The 24,156-nt window shown below is 47.6% G+C and overlaps 1 non-coding gene across 1 annotated transcript; it reads left to right on the top strand.

Annotated features, from left to right (window-relative positions):
• Nucleotides 1–21,511: 21,511 nt before the first annotated feature.
• On the top strand, nucleotides 21,512–21,586 carry Trnas-cga. Its single transcript has one exon. It is a non-coding gene; the product is annotated as a tRNA-Ser (tRNA).
• The last annotated feature ends 2,570 nt before the right edge of the window (nucleotides 21,587–24,156 follow it).

Genomic DNA, 24,156 nt, shown 5'->3' on the forward strand with positions numbered 1-24,156 from the left:
GTAACCTCGACCTTGTTGATAAGGTAACCTGAATCCACCCAGCTTTCGCTCCCATACAACAAAGTTGGTCGAAAGATTGAACGGTGCACTGATAATTTAGTCTTGGTACTGACTTCCTTCTTGCAGAAGAGAGTAGATCGTAGCTGAGCGCTCACTGCATTAGCTTTGCTACACCTCGCTTCCAGTTCTTTCACTATGTTGCCATCCTGTGAGAATATGCATCCTAAGTACTTGAAACGGTGCACCTGTTCTAACTTTGTTCCTCCTATTTGGCACTCAATCCGTTTATATTTCTTTCCCACAGACATTACTTTCGTTTTGGAGATGCTAATCTTCATGCCATAGTCCTTACATTTCTGATCTAGCTCTGAAATATTACTTTGCAAACTTTCAATCGCATCTGCCATCACAACTAAGTCATCCGCATATGTAAGACTGCTTATTTTGTGTTCACATATCTTAATCTCACCCAGCCAGTCTACTGTTTTCAACATATGGTCCATAAATAATACGAACAACAGTGGAGACAGGTTGCAGCCTTGTCTTACCCCTGAAACTACTCTGAACCATGAACTCAATTTACCGTCAACTCTAACTGCTGCCTGACTATCCATGTGAAGACCTTTCATTGCTTGCAAAAGTTTGCCTCCTATTCCATAATCTCGTAGAATAGACAATAACTTCCACCTAGGAACCCGGTCGTATGCCTAAAGATCTGGTCCTGCCAACCTCTAAGGGGCCTAAAACCACACTGATTTTCATCCAACTGGTCCTCAACTAATACTCGCACTTTCCTTTCAACAATACCTGAGAAGATTTTACCCACAACGCTGATTAAAGAGATACCTCTGTACTTGTTACAATCTTTTCTGTTTCCATGTTTAAAGATTGGTGTGATTACTGCTTTTGTCCAGTCTGATGGAACCTGTCCCGACTCCCAGGCCATTTCAAATATCCTGTGTAGCCATTTAAGACCTGACATTCCACTGTATTTGATGAGTTCCGACTTAATTTCATCCACCCCAGCTGCTTTATTGTACTGCAGTCTATTGACCATTTTCTCCACTTCCTCAAATGTGATCCTATTTCCATCATCATTCCTATCCCATTCTACCTCGAAATCTGAAACATTACTGATCGTATTTTCACCTACATTGAGCAACTCTTCAAAATATTCCCTCCATCTGCCCAAGGCATCCACAGGATTCACCAGCAGTTTTCCTGACATGTCCAAAATACTTGTCATTTCCTTCTTACCTCCCTTTCGAAGACTGCTAATTACACTCCAGAATGGTTTTCCTGCAGCTTAACCCATAGTCTCCAACCTGTTTCCAAAGTCTTCCCAAGATTTCTTCTTGGATGCTGCAATTATCTGTTTGGCTTTGTTTCTTTCTTAAACATAACTTTCTCTATCTACCTGAGTTCTAGCATGTAGCCATTTTTGATACGCCTTCTTTTTCCTTTTACAGGCTGCCTTGACTGTGTCATTCCACCAAGCTGTTTGCTTCATCCTACTTTTACACACTACTGTTCCAAGACATTCTTTAGCCACTTCTAGTACTGTGTCCCTGTACCTTGTCCATTCCTTTTCCAATGACTGTAATTGACTACATTCAACTAACTGGTACCTTTCTGAGATCGCTGTTATGTACTTGTGCCTGATTTACTTATCCTGAAGTTTCTCCACTCTTATCCTCCTACATATGGACCTGACCTCCTGCACTTTCGGCCTCACAATCCCAATTTCACTGCAGATTAAATAATGATCAGTGTCATGAAAGAATCCCCTGAATACACGTGTGTCCCTCACAGCCTTCCTGAATTCCTGATCTGTTATTATATAGTCAATGACAGATCTGGTTCCCATGCCTTCCCAAGTATACCGGTGAATGTTCTTATGTTTAAAAAAGGAGTCTGTGATTGCTAAGCCCATACTGGCACAGAAATCCAAGAGTTGTTTCCCGTTCCTGTTGGCCTCCATATCCTCTCCAAATTTACCCATAACCTTTTCATACCCCTCTGTTCGATTTCCAATCCTGGCATTAAAACCCCCCATGAGCAGAACACTGTCCTTGTCCTTTACTCTAACAACTACATCACTGAGTGCCTCATAAAAACTATCCATCTTATCTTGATCTGTCCCTTCACAATGCGAATATACTGACACAATCCTAATTTTCTTGCTAGACACTGTCAAATGTATCCACATCAGTCGTTCTTTTACATACCTTATTGCAACTACGCTGGGTTCCATTTCTTTCCTGATGTAAAGCCCTACACCACATTGTGCTATTCCTGCTTTGACTCCTGACAGGTAGACCTTGTATTCTCCCACCTCCTCTTCTTTCTCACCCCTTACCCGAATGTCACTAACAGCTAAACCGTCCAGCCCCATCTTACTTGCAGCCTCTGCCAGCTCTACCTTCTTCCCAGAGTAGCCCCCATTGATATTAATAGCTCCCCATCTCATTACCATTTGTTTGCCAAGTCGTATCTTAGGAGTCCCTGGTTTGTCAGTTAGAGGTGGGGCTCCATTACCTCCAAAGGTCCGAGGCATATTGCTCTGATTGTTGCCAGCATCATATTTAAAGTACCAGGGAAGCAGGTTGCTAGCCTTACTTGCCCCGAGTCCCACTGGATTTTACCCCTAACGGTTGAGGGACTAACCGGTGGATTTGGTAGTCTTTGCCGTATGAGCACACAGGTGACCACGACTCAGAATATGTCCGAGATGCCCAGCCTTCTTCCAAAGTAACTGGTATCCCGACTGTCGGGACCACTTACTTAGCCACTCATACGTTGCCCGTGGTTCATGAACTAGGACATGACTACAGGAACCCACACCATAATGCGATAAACGAAATTATTCATATAGTTAACGGAGAACTGGCGGGGAACTGGAATTCGATAGTAAGGAATGTAAGAGAAGGAAAAGTAGTAGGTGAATACGGACTGGGGGTAAGGAATGAAAGAGGAAGCCGCCTGGTAGAATTTTGCGTAGAGCATAACTTAATCATATCTAACACTTGGTTTAAGAATCATGAAAGAAGGTTATATACGTGGAAGAGACCTGGAGATACTGAAAGATTTCAGATTGATTATATTATCGCAAGACAGAGAGTGGTTATGAGCTGTAGGTTAAAACTGAAAAAACTGCAAAAAGGTAGGAATTTAAGGATACGGGACCCGGATAAACTGAAAGAACCAGAGGTTGAAGAGAATTTCAGAGAGAGTATTAGGGAACGATTGACAAATACAAGGGAAAGAAATACAGTAGAAGAAGAATGGGTAGCTTTGAGAGATGAAATAGTGAAGGCCGCAGAGGAATCCTTGAATTTAATTGATGAAAGGAGAAAATATAAAAATGGAGTGAACAAAGCAGGCGAAACGGGATACAAACGTCTCACAAATGAGATCGACAGGAAACGCAAAATGGCTAAGCAGGGATCGCTAGAGAATCAAAGAGACCTTTGGAGAAAAGAGAACCATCTGTATGAATATCAAAAGCTCAGATGGAAAACCAGTCCTAAGCAAAGACGGGAAAGCAGAAAGATGGAAGGAGTATATGTTGTGATGACGACGAACGACTCGTGGCCAATTTGAATGACTGGTGGCCAATGCTAAATAGAAACATACAAATCTCTTCTCTGCATATACATCAGGTTTGTCAGTGAAGTCGATAAGGAGCTGGCTGCATGCTCTGGGTCTACAACGACTAAAACAATTAGAAGTCGTTGGTAAAAAATAATATATTGTACTTAACTGGAGGTACAATAGTCTTCATAGTCAGGATAAATATAATTACAAACAGAGAGCTACATAGGCATACTTAAACTAAGCGCCTTGTTAGAGGTTGCTTCCTATCGGCTGAAGCCTATACTACTTTCCTACTTGACGTCCCGAGCAAGAGTGGATGAGCAATCGCTAGAGACTTGTTCAGTTATCTCTATGCTTCCTGGATGCTGAACTTCAGCCATCTGATCGTGCCAGCCATAGATGCTCGTATTTTGTTTCTTGCTAAACTGCAACATGGCTGCCAGGAGATGTCACTAGAACAGAAAAGAAAATATTTTTCAATTCCTCTCCCTCATAAGCCTATTACTTCATATGTTGACATAAAGGTCAAAACAAGAAATAAGTCTGCAATTCTGTGTCACATGCAGACCGATGGAAATTTGTTTGCCAAACTACAATATGGCGGACGATGCAAAGCACGTGTATTTGCAGACACGCTGCAGTTCTATACTCAGAGATCAGACTTCTACATCCAGGTTGTATAGATATCACGGGACTTGTTGCAAGCCGCGGAGCGGCGCTAGTCTCGATTCGCGGGTCCAGCGATACTAGTACGGACCGCGGTCGGTAACTGCAACCCCTAACGCTTCCCACGCCCGGGTTCGATTCCCGGCGGGGTCAGGGATTTTCTCTGCCTCGTGATAACTGGGTGTTGTGTGATGTCCTTAGGTTAGTTAGGTTTAAGTAGTTCTAAGTTCTAGGGAACTGATGACCATAGATGTTAAGTCCCATTGTGCTCAGAGCCATTTGAACCATTTGAACCAACCCCTAACAAGTGTGGTGTCGAACGTTGATACCACAGTATATAGAGGGTCTATACAAGGGCGATATACTTGAGGGCAATATTATGGAAATGAAGAGGACGTAGATGAAGATGAGATGGGATATATAATACTGCGTGAAGAATTTGACAAATAATTGAAAGACCCAAGTCCAAAAAGGCCCCAGGAACAGACAACATTCCATTAGAGCTACTGATGGCGTTGGGAGAGCCAGCCATGACAAAACTCTACCATCTGGTGAGCAAGATGTATGAGACAGATTAAATACCCTCAGACTTCGAGAAGAATATAATAATTCCAATCCCAAAGAAAGTAGGGGTCGACAGGTGTGAAAATTACCGAAGTATCAGTTCTATAAATCGTGGTTGCAAAATACTAACACGAATTATACGCAGACGAGCGGGAAAACTGATAGAAGCCGATCTTGGGGAAGATCAGTTTGGATTCCTTATAAATGTTGGAACATACAGGGCAACACTGATCCTACGACTTTTCTTAGATTAAGGAAAGGCAAACCTATGAAGAAAGCTTTTGACAATGTTGACTGGAATACTCTCTTTAAAATTTTGAAGGTGGCAGGGGGAAAATTCAGGGAGAGAAAAACTATTTACAATTTATACAGAAACCAGATGGCAGTTATAAGAGTAGAGGGCCATGAAAGGGAAGCAGTGGTTGAGAAGGGAATGAGTCTGTCCCTGATGTTATTCAATCTGCATATTGAGCAAGTAGTAAAGGAAACAAAAGAAAAATTTAGAGTAGGAATCAAAATCCATGGAGAACAAATAAAAACGTTGAGGTTTGCCGGTGACATTGTAATTCTGTCAGAGACAGCAAAGGACCTGGAAGAGCAGTTGAACGGAATGGACAGCGTCTTGAAAGGAGAATATAAGACGAACATCAATAAAAGCAAAACGCGGATAATGGAATGTGGTCGAATGAAGTCAGGTGATGCTGACGAAATTACATTAGGAAATGAGACACTTAAATTATACACATCAAAAAAAGTTTTGCAACACATCGATGACATTCCTCGCTCAGGCCGCCCAAGTCTTACTACTGCAGTGGATGACTGCTACCTACAGATTATGATTCTAAGGAACCCTGACAGCAACGACAACATGTTGAATAATGCTTTTCGTGCAGCCACAGGATGTCGCGTTACGACTCAAACTGTGCGCAATAGGCTGCATGATGTCACATTCTGAAGACTATGTACAGAAACACACACAAGACCAATCATAAATGAGAAATGAAAGGCAACAGAAAAACAGCCTGCAGCAGTGAAAGTAAAAGAGCCCATGTCTCAACGAATGTGAGGGTCAGACAGAAAGTAATACCTTGTTGTTTTTTGTCTCCTTCATTAAACTGGTTGTGTGGTAACTATGAACTTTGCACACTTCCGCAGATCTTCTTCTACAGCCTACTCTAGTAACGGCGTCCTATACCAACGTATAGCGGCACTGTATAAGTTTAAAAAACGACCGTCAGTGACGTACTTAAAAAGACAGATTTACGTGATTGTGTTCCTTATTGCAGAGGTTGAAACTGCAGTCGCAACTGTGGACAGCTGAAGAAGATGTACGTAGATGCTGGTGTAGATGTCAGCACCGTTAGGCTGCGGTCACAGTGACACCACTAATTCCGACGATGACCGACATTGGCCGAAGCCTGACGGAAGTTTCAAATCAGTACTCTACAACGTGCCCACCACCATCAACGATGCCCGTTACTCCAAAGCTCAATGAGAAAGAAACTACATTCATTTGCTAATTCGATTTTCACGAAACAAAATAACGCATCAAGGTGACGTATCTTACGTTTAAAGTTATTGTAATGGATCCTTTCGGCGTTGTGGTAAGAGACCATTAGCCACTCACGGATTATTATTACTGCTTACTGGCGTTTTTATACTAGAAGGGTGGTGATTCTGTTATATGATTTGGTCTGCAAATGTGGTGTCTATTTTTTCACTTTTGATTACTTTAGGTCTTCACAGTACCTCATTCTAAAAGTTGTGTCTGCTATAGAACCTTTCTCTCTTCATGTCATATGTCTGTAGAACATTTATGGTTATTCCAGCTACTGAGGATAGAATGTACAGTAATCGAGACAGATATACCTCATTCACATGCATACGGCTTCTTTTTGACAGCAAAGCCGCAGTGCAACACTCGCCTCCAAGCAGAGAGGTGTTGTGGTTTCCATTTCCCTAGAAGGTTAAGATCTAACCTACATCATACACAGAATAGATTCTAACCCAACCTCACATAATGCGACCCCCTTGACCCCGCCAAAAACTGACGAAGGAGTTCGGACATACTGTGACCTTGACCGCGGCCAAAAACTGACGGAGGAGATCGGACATACTGTGATCAAGCTGTCGGCCGATGTCACCGGGCGACCTCTGACGACGGCATCTATCGACAATTGTCGGTTCCACTGTGAATTCAGCCTTACAAAATGTGTTGGTCGCTGCAGAGCAGATGGAGATCACGAACACAGTTGACTGATGCAATGTGGAGCGGCCGGGGAATAATTACAAGGGCTTCAGAAACATCCAACTTGTGGACGAAACAATCACCCGATGAGCTACCACAGTAACTACACTACTGGCCATTAAAATTGATACACCACGAAGATGACGTGTTACAGACGCGAAATTTAACCGACAGGAAGAAGATGCTGTGATATGCAAATCATTAGCTTTTCAGAGCATTCACACAAGGTTGGCACCGGTGGCTGACATGAGCAAAGTTTCAAACCGGTTTCTCATACACAGACAGCAGTTGACCGGCGTTGCCTGTGAAACGTTGTTGTGATGCCTCGTGAATGGAGGAGAAATGCGTACTATCACGTTTCCGACTTTGATGGAGGTCGGATTGTAGCCTATCGCGATTGCGGTTTATTGTATCGCGACATTGCTGCTAGCGTTGGTCGAAATCCAATGACTGTTAGCAGAATATGGAATCGGTGGGTTCAGGAGGGTAATACGGAACGCCGTGCTGGATCCCAACGGCCTCGTATCACTAGCAGTCGAGATGACAGGCATCTTATCCGCATAGCTGTAACGGATCATGCAGCCACGTCTCGATCCCTCAGTCAACAGATGGGGACGTTTGCAAGACAACAACCATCTGCACGAACAGTTCGACGACGATTGCAGCAGCATGGACTATCAGCTCGGAGACCGTGGCTGCGGTTACCCTTGACGCTGCATCACAGACAGGAGCGCCTGCGATGGTGTACTCAACAACGAACCTGGGTGCAAGAAAGGCAAAACATCATTTTTTCGGATGAATCCAGGTTCTGTTTACAGCATCATGATGGTCGCATCCGTGTTTGGCGACATCTCGGTGAACGCACATTGAAAGGGTGTATTCGTCATCGCCATACTGGCGTATCACCCGGCGTGATGGTATGGGGTGCCATTGGTTACACGTCTCGGTCATCTCTTGTTCGCATTGACAGCACTTTGAACAGCGGACGTTACTCTTCAGATGTGTTACGACCCGTGGCTCTACCCTTCATTCGATCCCTGCGATACCCTACATTTCCGCAGGATAATGCACGACCGCATGTTGCAGATCCTGTACGGGCCTTTCTGGATACAGAAAATGTTCAACTGCTGTCCTGGCCAGCACATTCTCCAGATCTCTCACCAATTGAAAACGCCTGGTCAATGGTGGCCGAGCAACTGGCTCGTCACAATACGCCAATGACTACTCTTGATGAACTGTGGTATCGTGTTGAGGCTGCATGGGCAGCTGTACCTGTACACGCCATCCAAGCTCTGTTTGACTCAATGCCGAGGCGTGTCAAGATCATTATTACGGCCAGAGGTGGTTGTTCTGTGTACTGATTTCTCAGGATCTATGCAACCAAATTGCGTGAAAATGTAATCACATGTTAGTTCCAGTATAATATATTTGTCCAATGAATACCCGTTTATCATCTGCAATTCTTCTAGGTGCAGCAATTTTAATGGCCAGTAGTGTACTTTACGTGCGACGTAGTACGAAATAAAACAAATAAATCATTTCTGAAAAAATGGGAGGAGGCATCGGTACATATGTTTGTATATGTAGGAATTCTGGCGAGTAGCGCTTTATTTCGTCAAAACGTTACTTCGAAGTAACACAATTCAATACTGAGCTGCATACGACAAACTACACAACTTCAAAGTTTAATAAATCCCGCCTTACAGGCTCAATGCGTGCAAAGACAAATGTTTTAGCTGTCCGTAACCTACACTCCCTAATAACCTGAAAACATGGAGCTCGTGCTGTGAAAGCGGTGTCTTACAATGACGTCGTCTCCGTCACGTGTTATCTCGAAGAATTGCATCATTACCTGGATTGTTGAAATTTATTACGGAAAATAAATGAAAAAAAAACGTGGCACGCATGTACAGTGTGGCCCTTGAGCAAAATGCAACGTAAGCGTGTAGAACATGTTTTACATGATACCGAGATGAAATATTCAAACTTGGAAGCAAAAATTGCCGTGGTGGAATTGGTAGACCAAAGAAGTAGGTGGAAGATAGTGATTCAGTGAAGTCGGAATGTATAAGGGGCTATCAAAAACTTTCAGTTTGGGGCCGTTGCTGCAGCGTGTATGCAACGTAGCGCAACTTCGACGCGAGTATATAAGCACCAACATATAGGCAAGGGCTGAGTGCGGCATTCGTGTCTTTCCGACGAGCGTGCGTTAAATGCGAAAAAGTGAACTATGGCGACATTATTACCAAATCCGTCCAAACAGGACCATCGTGCTGTTATTCCTTTCTTGGCTGTCTGAGGACAAACGACGGTAGACATCCACTGGAGAATGAAGAATGTTTACGGGGCAGCAGGTCTGTCGGAAACCACCGTTGTAGACTGGTGCGCCAATTTCTGAGCTGGTTGCGATTCGACGCAAGACACCTGTTCGTCTGGGACGGCAGCCTCATCCATTACGGACGAACACAAATGGGAGACATCCGAGCACCCGTTCTATGGTCCTGATCTCTCCCCAGGCGATTATCACGCCTTCAGTCCCTTAAAAAACTATCTTGAAAGGTCGGCATTTCCTATCGGATGAAAACTCGCAGCAAGTACAGGGTTATTACAAATGATTGAAGCGATTTCACAGCTCTAAAATAACTTTATTATTTGAGATATTTTCACAATGCTTTGCACACAAATACAAAAACTCAAAAAGTTTTTTTAGGCATTCACAAATGTTCGATATGTGCCCCTTTAGTGATTCGGCAGACATCAAGCCGATAATCAAGTTCCTCCCACACTCGGCGCAGCATGTCCCCATCAATGAGTTCGAAAGCATCGTTGATGCGAGCTCGCAGTTGTGGCACGTTTCTTGGTAGAGGAGGTTTAAACACTGAATCTTTCACATAACCCCACAGAAAGAAATCGCATGGGGTTAAGTCGGGAGAGCGTGGAGGCCATGACATGAATTGCTGATCATGATCTCCACCACGACCGATCCATCGGTTTTCGAATCTCCTGTTTAAGAAATGCCGAACATCATGATGGAAGTGCGGTGGAGCACCATCCTGTTGAAAGATGAAGTCGGCGCTGTCGGTCTCCAGTTGTGGCATGAGCCAATTTTCCAGCATGTCCAGATACACGTGTCCTGTAACGTTTTTTTCGCAGAAGAAAAAGGGACCGTAAACTTTAAACCGTGAGATTGCACAAAACACGTTAACTTTTGGTGAATTGCGAATTTTCTGCACGAATGCGTGAGGATTCTCTACCGCCCAGATTCGCACATTGTGTCTGTTCACTTCACCATTAAGAAAAAATGTTGCTTCATCACTGAAAACAAGTTTCGCACTGAACGCATCCTCTTCCATGAGCTGTTGCAACCGCGCCGAAAATTCAAAGCGTATGACTTTGTCATCGGGTGTAAGGGCTTGTAGCAATTGTAAACGGTAAGGCTTCTGCTTTAGCCTTTTCCGTAAGATTTTCCAAACCGTCGGCTGTGGTACGTTTAGCTCCCTGCTTGCTTTATTCGTCGACTTCCGCGGGCTACGCGTGAAACTTGCCCGCACGCGTTCAACCGTTTCTTCGCTCACTGCAGGCCGACCCGTTGATTTCCCCTTACAGAGGCATCCAGAAGCTTTAAACTGCGCATACCATCGCCGAATGGAGTTAGCAGTTGGTGGATCGTTGTTGAACTTCGTCCTGAAGTGTCGTTGCACTGTTATGACTGACTGACGTGAGTGCATTTCAAGCACGACATACACTTTCTCGGCTCCTGTCGCCATTTTGTCTCACTGCGTTCTCGAGCGCTCTGGCGGCAGAAACCTGAAGTGCGGCTTCAGCCGAACAAAACTTTATGTTTTTTTCTACGTATCTGTAGTGTGTCGTGACCATATGTCAATGAATGGAGCTACAGTGAATTTATGAAATCGCTTCAATCATTTGGAATAGCCCTGTAGTTACGGACTTCTTCACGCACCAGGATACAGTGTTTTACCAAACGGGTATCTCCAACCTGGTATGTCAGTGGGATGATTGCCGCAAAGCTCATGGCAATTTTTCCTCGTTGACATATCGATTCTGCACTGTACGGTTTTCTAACTGAAACGTTTTGTACGCCCCTTGGCTGAGAAACTGAATATAGTACACAAGCAGATCGTATGTACAGGTTAGTCATTGTGGCTGTGAGAAAACTTCAGAAAATCTAACAACTCTTCAGATCATCAAATCAGAGAATTACACACAAGAAAAAAAAATCGATACAGATGATCTACACTCCTGGAAATTGAAATAAGAACACCGTGAATTCATTGTCCCAGGAAGGGGAAACTTTATTGACACATTCCTGGGGTCAGATACATCACATGATCACACTGACAGAACCACAGGCACATAGACACAGGCTACAGAGCATGCACAATGTCGGCACTAGTACAGTGTATATCCACCTTTCGCAGCAATGCAGGCTGCTATTCTCCCATGGAGACGATCGTAGAGATGCTGGATGTAGTCCTGTGGAACGGCTTGCCATGCCATTTCCACCTGGCGCCTCTGTTGGACCAGCGTTCGTGCTGGACGTGCAGACCGCGTGAGACGACGCTTCATCCAGTCCCAAACATGCTCAATGGGGGACAGATCCGGAGATCTTGCTGGCCAGGGTAGTTGACTTACACCTTCTAGAGCACGTTGGGTGGCACGGGATACATGCGGACGTGCATTGTCCTGTTGGAACAGCAAGTTCCCTTGCCGGTCTAGGAATGGTAGAACGATGGGTTCGATGACGGTTTGGATGTACCGTGCACTATTCAGTGTCCCCTCGACGATCACCAGTGGTGTACGGCCAGTGTAGGAGATCGCTCCCCACACCATGATGCCGGGTGTTGGCCCTGTGTGCCTCGATCGTATGCAGTCCTGATTGTGGCGCTCACCTGCACGGCGCCAAACACGCATACGACCATCATTGGCACCAAGGCAGAAGCGACTCTCATCGCTGAAGACGACACGTCTCCATTCGTCCCTCCATTCACGCCTGTCGCGACACCACTGGAGGCGGGCTGCACGATGTTGGGGCGTGGGCGGAAGACGGCCTAACGGTGTGCGGGACCGTAGCCCAGCTTCATGGAGACGGTTGCGAATGGTCCTCGCCGATACCCCAGGAGCAACAGTGTCCCTAATTTGCTGGGAAGTGGCGGTGCGGTCCCCTACGGCACTGCGTAGGATCCTACGGTCTTGGCGTGCATCCGTGCGTCGCTGCGGTCCGGTCCCAGGTCGACGGGCACGTGCACCTTCCGCCGACCACTGGCGACAACATCGATGTACTGTGGAGACCTCACACCCCACGTGTTGAGCAATTCGGCGGTACGTCCACCCGGCCTCCCGCATGCCCACTATACGCCCTCGCTCAAAGTCCGTCAACTGCACATACGGTTCACGTCCACGCTGTCGCGGCATGCTACCAGTGTTAAAGACTGCGATGGAGCTCCGTATGCCACGGCAAACTGGCTGACACTGACGGCGGCGGTGCACAAATGCTGCGCAGCTAGCGCCATTCGACGGCCAACACCGCGGTTCCTGGTGTGTCCGCTGTGCCGTGCGTGTGATCATTGCTTGTACAGCCCTCTCGCAGTGTCTGGAGCAAGTATGGTGGGTCTGACACACCGGTGTCAATGTGTTCTTTTTTCCATTTCCAGGAGTGTAGAAACATAATCACAAGTGAGAGAGGGTGTTTGGTCGTAGTTGTAGCAAGCTCCTATGGGACCAAACTGTTGAGATCATCAGTCCCTAGGCTTATACACTACTTAATCTAACTTAAACTAACTAACGCTAAGGACAACACATACACCCACGGCCGAGGAAGGACTCGAACCTCCGACAGGGGGAGCCACGTGAACCGTGTCAAGGCGCCCTAGACCTCGCGGCAGCCGTTTGGAAGTCACTTGAATTTACAGAACTGGATCAAAGATCCAGCATGCTATAAATGAATTCTGCATTAGGACTCTTTATATTTTTAAAAATTTCGGTAATTCAATTTATCGATATTTAAGAAAACATCACTGTCGGCCCGCGATATGTCGAACAAAGTATCGATATAAAGACGGAGTACTGGTTTTTAAAAATATCAGCCGCATATTGTAAATGTACCGCCGGTTTTGAGCTGTATGTTTAAGTAATGATTTATTCATACAGTGAATGTTCAAATGGTTCAAATGGCTCTGAGCACTATGGGACTTAACATCTGAGGTCATCAGTCCCCTAGAACTTAGAACTACTTAAACCTAACTAACCTAGGGACAACACACACATCCATGCCCAAGGCAGTATTCGAACCTGCGACCGCAGCAGTCGCGCGGTTCCGGACTGCAGCGCCCAGAACAGCTCGGCCACCGCGGCCGGCTTACAGTGAAGGCTTTCACGACCGGATGTTTCAGCTGCTGAGAATTCTTCCGGGGTGTATGGCTGTGATCCATAGAACTCTTGTATCTCTGACGTTTCGTCCAAAGCTGCGTTGGACATCTTCGGAGGTGCTCCTGGTTGTGCTGAATCTTACCGACTATTGATTTATTATTAGATATTCTGTACATCAACGAGCTGCCAGCCAGCTTATTCCCCTTAGAGCAAGGATTGAAAGAAAAACGACGCACGTTCACGCCTGACGATAACCACATTGCTAGCAATGGTTCCTGCATGTAAGTGGAACAATAAAAGGTGTCCAAAGAGTCCGTCGTTCGGTTTCGTCACACATCGGATTTGGCCGGAACACTTCATGTAGATTTCCCCGTTTTTCATTTCTGCTAACGCCAGCGACCTAGCAGTTGTAGTGTCAAAATTGCGTGGTGAAGTTAAACGTTGCAGTTTCTGTTGTTAGCGCCGAGCGCCGATTACGTCAGCATTTCCCCTCATACGTCTCCGCCCGCCGCAGAAACCTACCTTGTCATTGAGATTTCTGTTCATCAGTTTCGCCAACGGTTTTTGAACAACGCTCATGCGAAGAAATAGCACATTAGTGGCGTTAAAAATGGTTTTTTTACCGCAACTGGTGTGCTATTCCTTCACATCGGGAGTCTCGTTATTCCATTGACACCACAACCCCCGAGTGCAATCGGACTTCTATCGTGCCACTTATACTTCCTTCACACAGTCAAAGAGAAAGACTGGACGTGTTGTAAGCTCAAAAAGTAATAAGACTCCTTCACATTGTGAAAGTCCGCCCCTGGTAACTGAATGGTCAGCGTGACGGATTGTCACTCCTCTGGACCTGGGTTCGATTCCCGGCTGGGTTGGGGAATTTTCTCCGCCCAAGGACTGGCTGTTGTGCTGTCCTCATCATCAAGCTATCTTTCTCATCGACAGCAGGTCGCTGAAGTGGCATCAAATTGAAAGACCGGCACCCGGCGAACGGCCTGCCCAACGGGGGGCCCTAGCCATACGAATAAATAAAAAACACTATGAAAATTAAATTATGTGGTGGTGGTGGTGTGTTGGGGCTTATGGGCGCTCAACATCGAGGTCATCAGCGCCCTGGCACACATTAAAAGGAACGAATGTGGACAGACCTAAGAAAACTAAAGCACACACTCAAAGAAAGCAGGAAAAGAAGGTAAATGCTACATAAGAAAGTAAAACCTAAGGAAAGGGGAACATAGCAACAAGAATGTCACAGGAAATTGTTATTGGCTGGCCACTTACATAAAATATGGGCGAGCTTGTCACACAGTGAGAAAATTAAAATCCTCTCCCTAAAATCTTTGTAAAAACATTTGACAGGGCACAGAACTTTAAAACTTTAACCACATTCGTCCGAGTGTTGCCTAAAAGAGATGGCAGGTCCGCTGGCAAGTCAGCCGCGACCCGCTGGTCAGAAAATAAAACGCAATCCAATAAAACGTGGCGCACAGTGACCTGGACGCCGCAAGCACCACACATTGGAGGGTCCTCTCGCCGGAGAAGGAAGCCGTGCGTCATAGGGCTGTGGCCTATTCGAAGCCGAGTGAGGAGAACCTCGTCCCGTCGATGGGGCTGAAAGGAAGTACACCACACACGCGTTGTGGGCTTGACTATACGGAGCTTATTGTCAGTCACTTCCAGCCACTCATCCTCCCACCGACGCATGACCCGTGAGCTCAACAGCGAGGTGAGTGCGTGCAAGGGGATAGCACACTGAGATACTTGTGGGGCAAGACACGCCTCCTTGGCTGCGAGATCTGCCCTTTCATTCCCAGCAATGCCAACATGCCCCGGAACCCATCAGAAAGCTACAACCTTCCCCAGTCACTGTAGTTGGAGGAGGGCATCCTGGATGGTCTGGACAATTTTGTCTGCCGGATACAAACGTTGCAATGAGTGAAGGGCACTGAGTGAATCGGAACAGACAAGAAATTTAGGAGAGGAAGAATGTCTCATGTGCTCCAGTGCCCGCAAGATCGCAAACAATTCTGCATCAAAGACAGTAAAAGTCTGAGGCAGTCGGACCTTGAGGACACGATATGGAAAAACAACTGAGCAACCAACAGAATCCCCTTGTTTTGACCCATCCGTAAAAACAGCTACATAGTCGTGGTGCTCAGATAAAATGACAGAAAATGCTGCATTAAAAACGGTGGCAGGAGTGCTATCTCTCTTGTACTGCAATAAATCTAAAATCACTCCGGGCCTCTTCAGTAACCAGGGTGGCAGGCGGTTAAAACCTTGGATTTGGGGTTGTACAGACTCCACACCGTGGGACTCTAGTACACGTTGCACACGGATCCCAAACGGCAACGTAGCCTGGGGACGGCGGGAAAAAAGGCGGTCCAGAGGTGGATGGGCAACAAGATGGTGAGCAGGCGAACTGGGAGCTGCAAGAAACTTACAAGCCTGGCGCACCAGCAGGAGCTGCCGCCGGATGGTAAGTGGCGGTTCACCAGACTCAGCACAGAGGCTGGGTACGGGACTGGTCCGATAAGCACCTGTGGCCAGTCGGATCCCAGCATGGTGAACAGCGTCAAGGATCCGCAAATAAGATGGCCTCTCTGACCCATATACTGTGCACCCATAGTCCAGCCGTGAACGCACAAAAGCTCCATAAAACTGAAGGAGACGCGCCCTGTCCGCGCCCCAAGATCTGTGGCTGAGGCACTTGAGGATGTTCAGTGCCTTCAGCGTTCTGGCTTTCAAGTCACGTAGGTGTGGCAGCCATGACAACCTGGAGTCAAAAATTAGGCCCAGAAACCGCACTGTGTCTCTAAAATGTAGCACAGTATCCCCCATATGCAAGGCAGGCAAAGTAAAAAGATGACGAGAACGGTTAAAATGAACACAAACACACTTATCAGCAGAAAACCGAAAACCCGTCTTTGCAGCCCACTCCTCTAACCGCCGCACTGTTAGCTCCAGCTGACGGCTCACGGTTGCAACACTGGAGGAGGAACAGAAAACAGCAAAGTCGTCCACAAATACGGAGCACTGTACTGGACTCCTCACTGTAGACGTTATACTGTTGATGGCTATGGCAAAGAGGGTAACGCTTAAAACACTGCCCTGGGGGACACCGTTCTCTTGCTCAAAGCGATCAGACAGTGTGTTACCAACGCGGGTCCGAAAACACCGCTGAGACAGGAAAGACCGAATGAAAATCGGGAAGCGGCCACGAAAGCCCCATTGATGCATTTGTGCAAGAATACAGTGTCTCCAAGTAGTATCATATGCCTTACTGATATCAAAGAAGATACCGATACAGTGATACGGAGAAAAGCCTGCTGAATAGCCGCCTCTAAGAGGGTCAGGTTGTCGAACGTGGACCGATATTTTCGGAATCCACACTGAAAGCGGCTAAGGAGCTGTCTGGTCTCTAACAGCCAGACCAGACGCCGGTTAACCATCCGTTCCAGGGTCTTCCCGACACAGCTTGTCAAGGCGATACTACGATAACTACCGGGACATGTGCTGTCCTTTCCTGGTTTGAGGAGAGGGATGAGAATTGCCTCCCTCCACGAGGTGGGGAACACTCCTGTCTGCCATATGAGATTAAAACATTCGAGGAGGATTTCCTTTGACGCCGCTGGCAGATGTCGAAGCATGGAGTACCGGATGCGGTCGTAACCTGGTGCAGTGTCAGAAGTCTCAGTAAGTGCCGATTCAAGTTCCCACATGGAGGAAGGGGAATTGTAGGCCTCAGAACTGTTCGACCGAAATTCCAAGGTCGCCCTTTCGATAGTCGCACGGTAGCGACGAAACGCTGGATCCTGATTTGGAGTGGCAGTACTTTGTGCAAAATGCTCTGCCAGCGTCTGAGCAATGGCTCTGGGTGTCGTTTGGAGGCATCCCTGGTTCAGGACAGCAGCTATTGGTAAACGGCTATGTTTACCGGAAATCCTCCGGATGGCTTCCCATACTCTTGTGGAACAAGTGGAACGGTTGATGGAGTGCAGGAACTCCTACCATGACCTTTTCTTGCTCTCTTTAATGGCACGGCGTGCCCTGGCTCTCGCGATTCGAAAGGCGATAAGATTGACCGCTGTTGGGCGGCATTTAAATCGGCGAAGAGCCGCACGCCTGTCCCGGATGGCTGAACGGCACTCTTCTGTCCACCAAGCCACAAGGCGCCGCTTAAGAGTGCCAGAAGACTGTGGTATGGACAGGTCAGCAGCATGATGGACCACAAGCGTTATGTGATCCACCCATTCCTGTACGTTATTGTGGCGGTCAAAGACAGCCAACCGACTGAACAGTGGCCAGTTAGCCCTGCCAGTCAACCACGATGGTGGCCGCTGCTCCAGCGATACACCATCCAGGAGATGAATGCGGATAGGGAAGTGATCGCTGGAATGAAGGTCGTCAATGACCTCCCAGTGAACAGAGTCGGTGAGGGTTGGAGAGCAGAAAGATAGGTCAATGGCTGAGAATGACCCTGTAGCAGTAGAGAAATGAGTCGGAGTACCTGTGTTGAGGATGCACAACACTTGAGATGTTAGGAGGCTCTCCAAAATTCGACCTCGAGCGCAAAGAGAAGTGGAGCCCCACAGGACATGATGGGCATTGAAGTCTCCCAGGAGGAGAAATGGGCGGGGGAGTTGGTCGATAAGATCTGTGAGAGCGTCTAAGGTCATTGCATCCAGAGGGGGTAAATAAAGGGTGCAAACGGTAAGCCTCCGAGGTGAATGAATTTCAACTGCAACTGCTTGCAGGTCAGCATCCAGGGGGAGAGCAGAGGAGTGGTGGTCATTATTGACAAACACAGCGACTCCGCCTTTGGCCCTTTCTCCAGTCAGGTCATCTTTGCGATATGACGTATAGCCCCTTAGTACAAGAGCATCAGATGGTTTTAAATGCGTTTCCTGTAAACACAAGCACAGGGGGCATTGCCGTGCTAGGAGGTTCAGTTCCTCCACATGTGCCCGGAATCCATTCATGTTCCACTGTATAATGGGAGCCATCTATCAGGGTGGGAGTACCTTCATTCTCACTTTCTGTTGGGGAGGAGAGCCCACAACAGGTGGAGGCTCAGTTTTGGGGCGAGATGATTGCCCCAGTCTGACATCAACCTCCATCGCCTCAGAAGAGGGGTCGAGAGAGACGTCAGAGAGAATGACATCCACATCAGGAGACTGTATAACTGCAGTCTCCTTTAGTGGGCGAGTCTTCACCTTTGTCTTTGGCTTCGATGTTCTGGCCTGAGGTGGCATTGGAGCCAAAACCTCAGAAGCAGTAGGGTGTGTAGCAGCGCTGGGCAGTGCACAAGACTGGACCTGGGAAGGGGCAGGAAGTTCCATGATGTCAGCTACCACAGCCTGGTCAGAAGCCCGGGGGGGAGCAGCAGGCTTCACAGGAACGGCAGCAGCACACGTACATTGACAAGCGCAGGTGCTAGTGCTGACAGTAGCAACCTCCGTTTGTGTAGCGGCATCGGTTTTCAAGACTGGTTGTTTGAGAACGGAAGAAAAGGAAGCAGCAAACGTGGGCGGCTGCATGGACTTGTAGATTTTCTTCGCCTCACCATACAGGATGCGTTTTGTAGTTTTTAGTTCCTGGATCTTCCGTTCCTCAAGGAAACTCTGCATTCCCTACTCCACACAGGGTGATCCCCAGAGCAATTGACACACTTGGGAGGAGAGGAGCAACCAACTCCCTCATGGGCGGCTTTACCACAATTCCCGCAAGTGGCTTCCCATCTATAGCCGAGAGTAGTGTGTCCAAAGTGTTGGCATTTAAAACACCGCATGGGGTTGGGGTAATAAGGCCGTACACTGAGACGTAGAAAACCTGCTTTCACATGCTCTGGCATTTTGGTGGTGTTAAATGTAAGGATAAACGAGTCAGTCTTTATGAGAGCACCATCCACCCGTTTCATAATGTGTTGCACGTCGACAAATCCTTCCCGGGACCATTCGTCTTGGGGAATGTCAATGAGATCTCTGCAAGTCACAACACCCTTGCTGTAGTTCAAGGTGTTGTGAAATTCAGTCTCTATCGCAAACTCCCCAAGAAATTGTGCCTTCTGAAGGTTCTGGACTTGCTGGAAGCTAGATGTTTCAACCAACAAGGTGCCATTTCGCAAGCGCTTTACAGATTTTAATGTGCCAGCAATGCCTTCTAAGCCCTTCTGTATATAAAATGGCGAAACTTTTTCAAAACTCCCATCTTTTCTTTTAATTATGAAAAACACATTCTGCGAAGCAGCATCCGTTCTGTTACTACTACCTGAATCAGGAGGACTGGCTACACGAGCCCTCTTGTTGGATTGGGTGTTAGAACCCACCAGCGGTCCACCGTTTCCGCTGGCATTAGAAGAATAAAAGTTCGAGGGTTCCATCTCGGTCCCACGAGCAGCTAGGGAACTAGAAGTCCACCTAGACAGAGCCCCGCGTGCCTAGGTAAGCCTTATACAACTGGGGCGCGGCAGGTGCCCCAGAGGTTGCCCGCTTGCGACTGTTCCACCCCAACAGCCATGCATCTTATAGGCGCGCAGCACACCATAAGATTGAGGGTTTTTTATAGAGGTTTACCTTCCTCGCAATCCAGGCGGTCAAGCCAAGATTACCATTCCCCGCAGCACACAACATTCCACCGCCGCGCCATGCGGTGGTCGCTGAAGCATGTCCGGGGGTTACGGTGACTGGCGGCGCTGACCAGTCCCCAGCTCAGGACCCCGGGGTCGCCAAGCCTGTACTCAGCAAATGAATGCTGAGCCCCTGGGGGGATTAAATTATGTTCTACTATAATATCAAACGAGCAATTTCAAATACTTACTTAAAATTTCGAAAGAAGTATAATATGAAGTAAAAATATCGGCACCCGGTGTTACCATTTCAGCCGGCCGTGGTGGCCGAGCGGTTCTAGGCGCTTCAGTCTGGAGCCGCGCGACCACTACGGTCGCCGGTTCGAATCCTGCCTCGGGCATGGATGTGTGTGTGTCCTTAGGTTAGTTAGGTTGAAGTAGTTTTAAGTTCTAGGGGACTGATGACCTCAGAAGTTGAGTCCCATAGTGCTCAGAGCCATTTGAACCATTTTTGTTACCATTTCGATATCGATATATGGGTGAAAAATACATCACCAATTTATATCGATATTTTTTTGGGGAAATCAGCTCTCCTCTGCATGCAAAAGGCGAAACGAAAAGGAGACAACTTGATCCAGCATGAAAATTTTAATGGATCCCAACGAGATTAATGCAACTGAAAGGCTCACTGCTTGCTGCAGTCTCACTATTACACCGAAGGTCGCTGATGGCATGCGTCCACGTCAAACACCTGAGTATCGCTACTACAGCCCGTTAACCACGGCGAAGGACACGACGTGAGTGCCTTTGTGTTTCAAGATCAAGGGGGAACTATCCGAACGATGAACGCCTAGCGCTCTGCCTGGATCCGCCCCAAGTTTTGACCTAGCAGTAAGGGATCCTGCGTTACCTTGTCGCTCTGGTGGACACACACGACTAGACTGACTCCAGAATGAGATTTTCACTCTGCAGCGGAGTGTGCGCTGTTATGAAACTTCCTGGCATATTAAAACTGTGTGCCGGACAGAGACTCGAGCTCGAGGCCCTTGCCTTTCGCGGGCAAGTGCTCTACCAACTGAGCTACCCAAGCACGACTCACGCACCGTTCTCACAGCTTTACTTCTGCCAGCAGCTCGTCTCCTACCTACCAAACTTTGCGGAGGACGGTGCGTGAGTCGTGCTTGGGTAGCTCAGTTTGTAGAGCACTTGCCCACGAAAGGCACAGGTCCCGAGTTCGAGTCTCGGTCCGGCACACAGTTTTAATCTGCCAGAAAGTTTCATAATAGCGCACACTCCGCTGCAGAGTGAAAAATCTCATTCTGGAAACATTCCCCAGGCTGTGGCTAAGCCATGTCTCCGCAATATCCTTTCTTTCAGGAGTGCTAGTTCTGCAAGGTTCGCAGGAGAGCTTCTGCACAGTTTGGAAGATAGAAGACGAGGTACTGGCACAAGTAAAGCTGTAAGGACGGTGTGTGAGTCGTGGTTGGGTAGCTCAGTTGGTAGAGCACTTGCCCGCGAAAGGCAAAGGTCCCGAGTTCGAGTCTCGGTCCGGCACACAGTTTTAATCTGACAGGAAGTTTCACGACTAGACTGACTGTCTGTGAGTCAACAAGTGTCTTGCACTGAGCCCGGTTTCACGATGAATGAAAGTAGCTCGCTACGAAACCGCCACCTCTCAGTGTTCAGCAGGAGACAACACTTCAGTTGTATGTAAGAACTCTTGAATGTGCCCATTGTCGCTATCTCCATTTCCCTCTTTCCCAGTCGTAAACAGGACGGAGTCGCCGTTTTCAGTGCACCTTGTTTGTTGATCCACAAGGTCGGTTGGAAGTAGCGAACAGGACTGAGCCAAGCAGCCACACTACTCCCGCAGAAGAATGTGGCGACCGTGTCAGGAGCGAGAGCCGCCGACCTTGTGCTCTTTATGACCAGATAACACGAGCAGGGAAAAGTAAAAACAGCGATATTCGAGTTGCATTATTGAGGAATCGCATCGGAACTGCCAGGCTCGCGTAATTGCATGTTTCTGGACGTTTAAATTAGACGTACAGATTTAGTGGCGTGGGGAGTGACTCTGTGCAGGACTAAGAAACCACCAGTAGCGGCGGCCTTGCGGAGGGCGGAACAAAAACAAAGGATTTCCGCGGCCAAGTCGAATTAATTCCGGGGTGGGCTGTTATTTGGCCTCTCCTCCGGTGCGGGTGTTATTCCAGCTGCCGCGCCGTCCTCTCAGCAGTGCACGGCTACTGTTTTTATTCCCACTAATTTCCCGCTGCACACCCGACCCACGGAGCGCCCGCTCTCCTGGCTGTCTGCTTTTTATTGTTCACATTCCTCTTGTTCATCCCGCTGCTCCCATCACTTCCGACGCGCGCCGCTTTGTAACCGTACTGAGAAAACGAGAGAGGTGTAGAGAGAAACGAAAGAAGAAAGCATCGTGTGTGTGCGTGTGTGTGTGTGTGTTTGAGAGACAGGCAGAGCGAGAAGGGGAAGAGCAGGGGGAACAGAGACCGCGTCAAATGCAGCTTGCAGCTACTCCTGAGAGTCTGACGTAATTGCTGCACCTGTGTTCGTTAGGTGGCAGCGAGGCGAATTCCTGCTCGTATTACTCATTTTTATGGGTGGCAATTTTGCGCGATGTCCACTGTCCGTGCGGTAACGACCCACTGTTTCTGCCAGCAAGAGGAAGGCGTTCACGAGACAACGTCGCCCCCGTTCGATTAAAAAGTGCCTCACAGCGAAGATCGAGGAGGCGTGATTGCGACCGCGACTTTGATGACGTCATTGCGAACTTCTCATCGCTCGGAATGCGCGCAATTACAACGGGCGTTCAATAAGTAATGCAATGCTTTTTTTCCTGGAAGCAAGCTGGTTTTATTAAGGAATCCAACACACAACATTATTTCCCACTTTTTTGGCTGCAAAACCCTATTTTTCAACATAATCTCCGTTCAATTCGACGGCGTTACACCAGCTTACTGGGAGGACCTGTTCGCTCGCATGGTGTACCACTCTACTGGTCGGCGTCGGGGCAAACGTCTTGCTGCACCAGCAACCTCCCCATCACCATCGTGCTGTTTCCTGCAGAGTGCATCCTTGATTTGGTCAGACAGATGGTAGTCGGAAGACGCGTTATCCTGGCTGTAGGGTGGCATCTGAGGAAGAACAGTCCAATGAAATTTTGTGAGCCCCTCTCGTGTGCGCAAGCTTGTGGAGGCCTTGGGTTGTCGCGGAGAAGGAAAAGTTCGTTTGCATTTTTGTCGCGACGAATACGCCGATGTCATTTCTTCAGTTTTCTGAACGTAGCATAATACACTGTAAAATTGATCGTTGCACCATGAGCGACGGCATCAAACAGAACAACCTCTTCAGAATAGCCAGAAGACTCTCGCCATGAATTTACCCGCTGACAGTGTGGCTTTGAACTTTTTCTTCAGAGGAGAGGTAGTGTGGTGCCACTCCATGGAGGGCGTTTTGCTTCCGATTCGAAGTGATGAACCCATCTTTCATGCCCGTAACGATGTTCGACAAAAATATTTGACGATCATCCTCGTAACGCGCAAGCAGTTCCGCACAGATTCGTTGCTCTTTATGATCTTCTCTTAGGGGGCGAGGAACCTCAACTGGTGAACGAGTGTGTTAGCACTATCAATAGTGAAGTCCAGTTCTGCAACAAGGTGTTTGATTGTGACCGTCACATCGAATGAGCGTGTCTACACGTTCCAACATTGCAGGAATCGTGTCCGGCCGGCGCGCGAGAGATCACCCAGGTCTGCGCGATCATGTTGCGTTGATGATAGAGGCTTCGCCCAAGGACTCACCGTGCGTTTGTTCGCTGCCAGTTCGTAAACACTCTGCAAAAGCTTATGAATATCTACGATGTTCCGGTTTTCCGCCAAAAGAAACTAAATGACTGCTCTCTGCTTGGAACCAATCTCCGTTACAGGCACTATTTTGAATTGCCATGGCGTCGGAACTTCATGAAATTATAAGGGCTGAAGGGAGAATACACCCTGACGTCTTATAACAAATTTCGCATTTTTCAACCGGAACTGAGCGACAAAAAAAAAGTGTAGCATAACATATCGAATGCGTAATTACGGTGGTGGCTGCGCAGAAATGGGAA

This window comes from Schistocerca piceifrons, unplaced genomic scaffold, assembly GCF_021461385.2.
Source record: "Schistocerca piceifrons isolate TAMUIC-IGC-003096 unplaced genomic scaffold, iqSchPice1.1 HiC_scaffold_713, whole genome shotgun sequence".
NCBI classification, from domain to species: Eukaryota; Metazoa; Arthropoda; class Insecta; order Orthoptera; family Acrididae; genus Schistocerca; species Schistocerca piceifrons.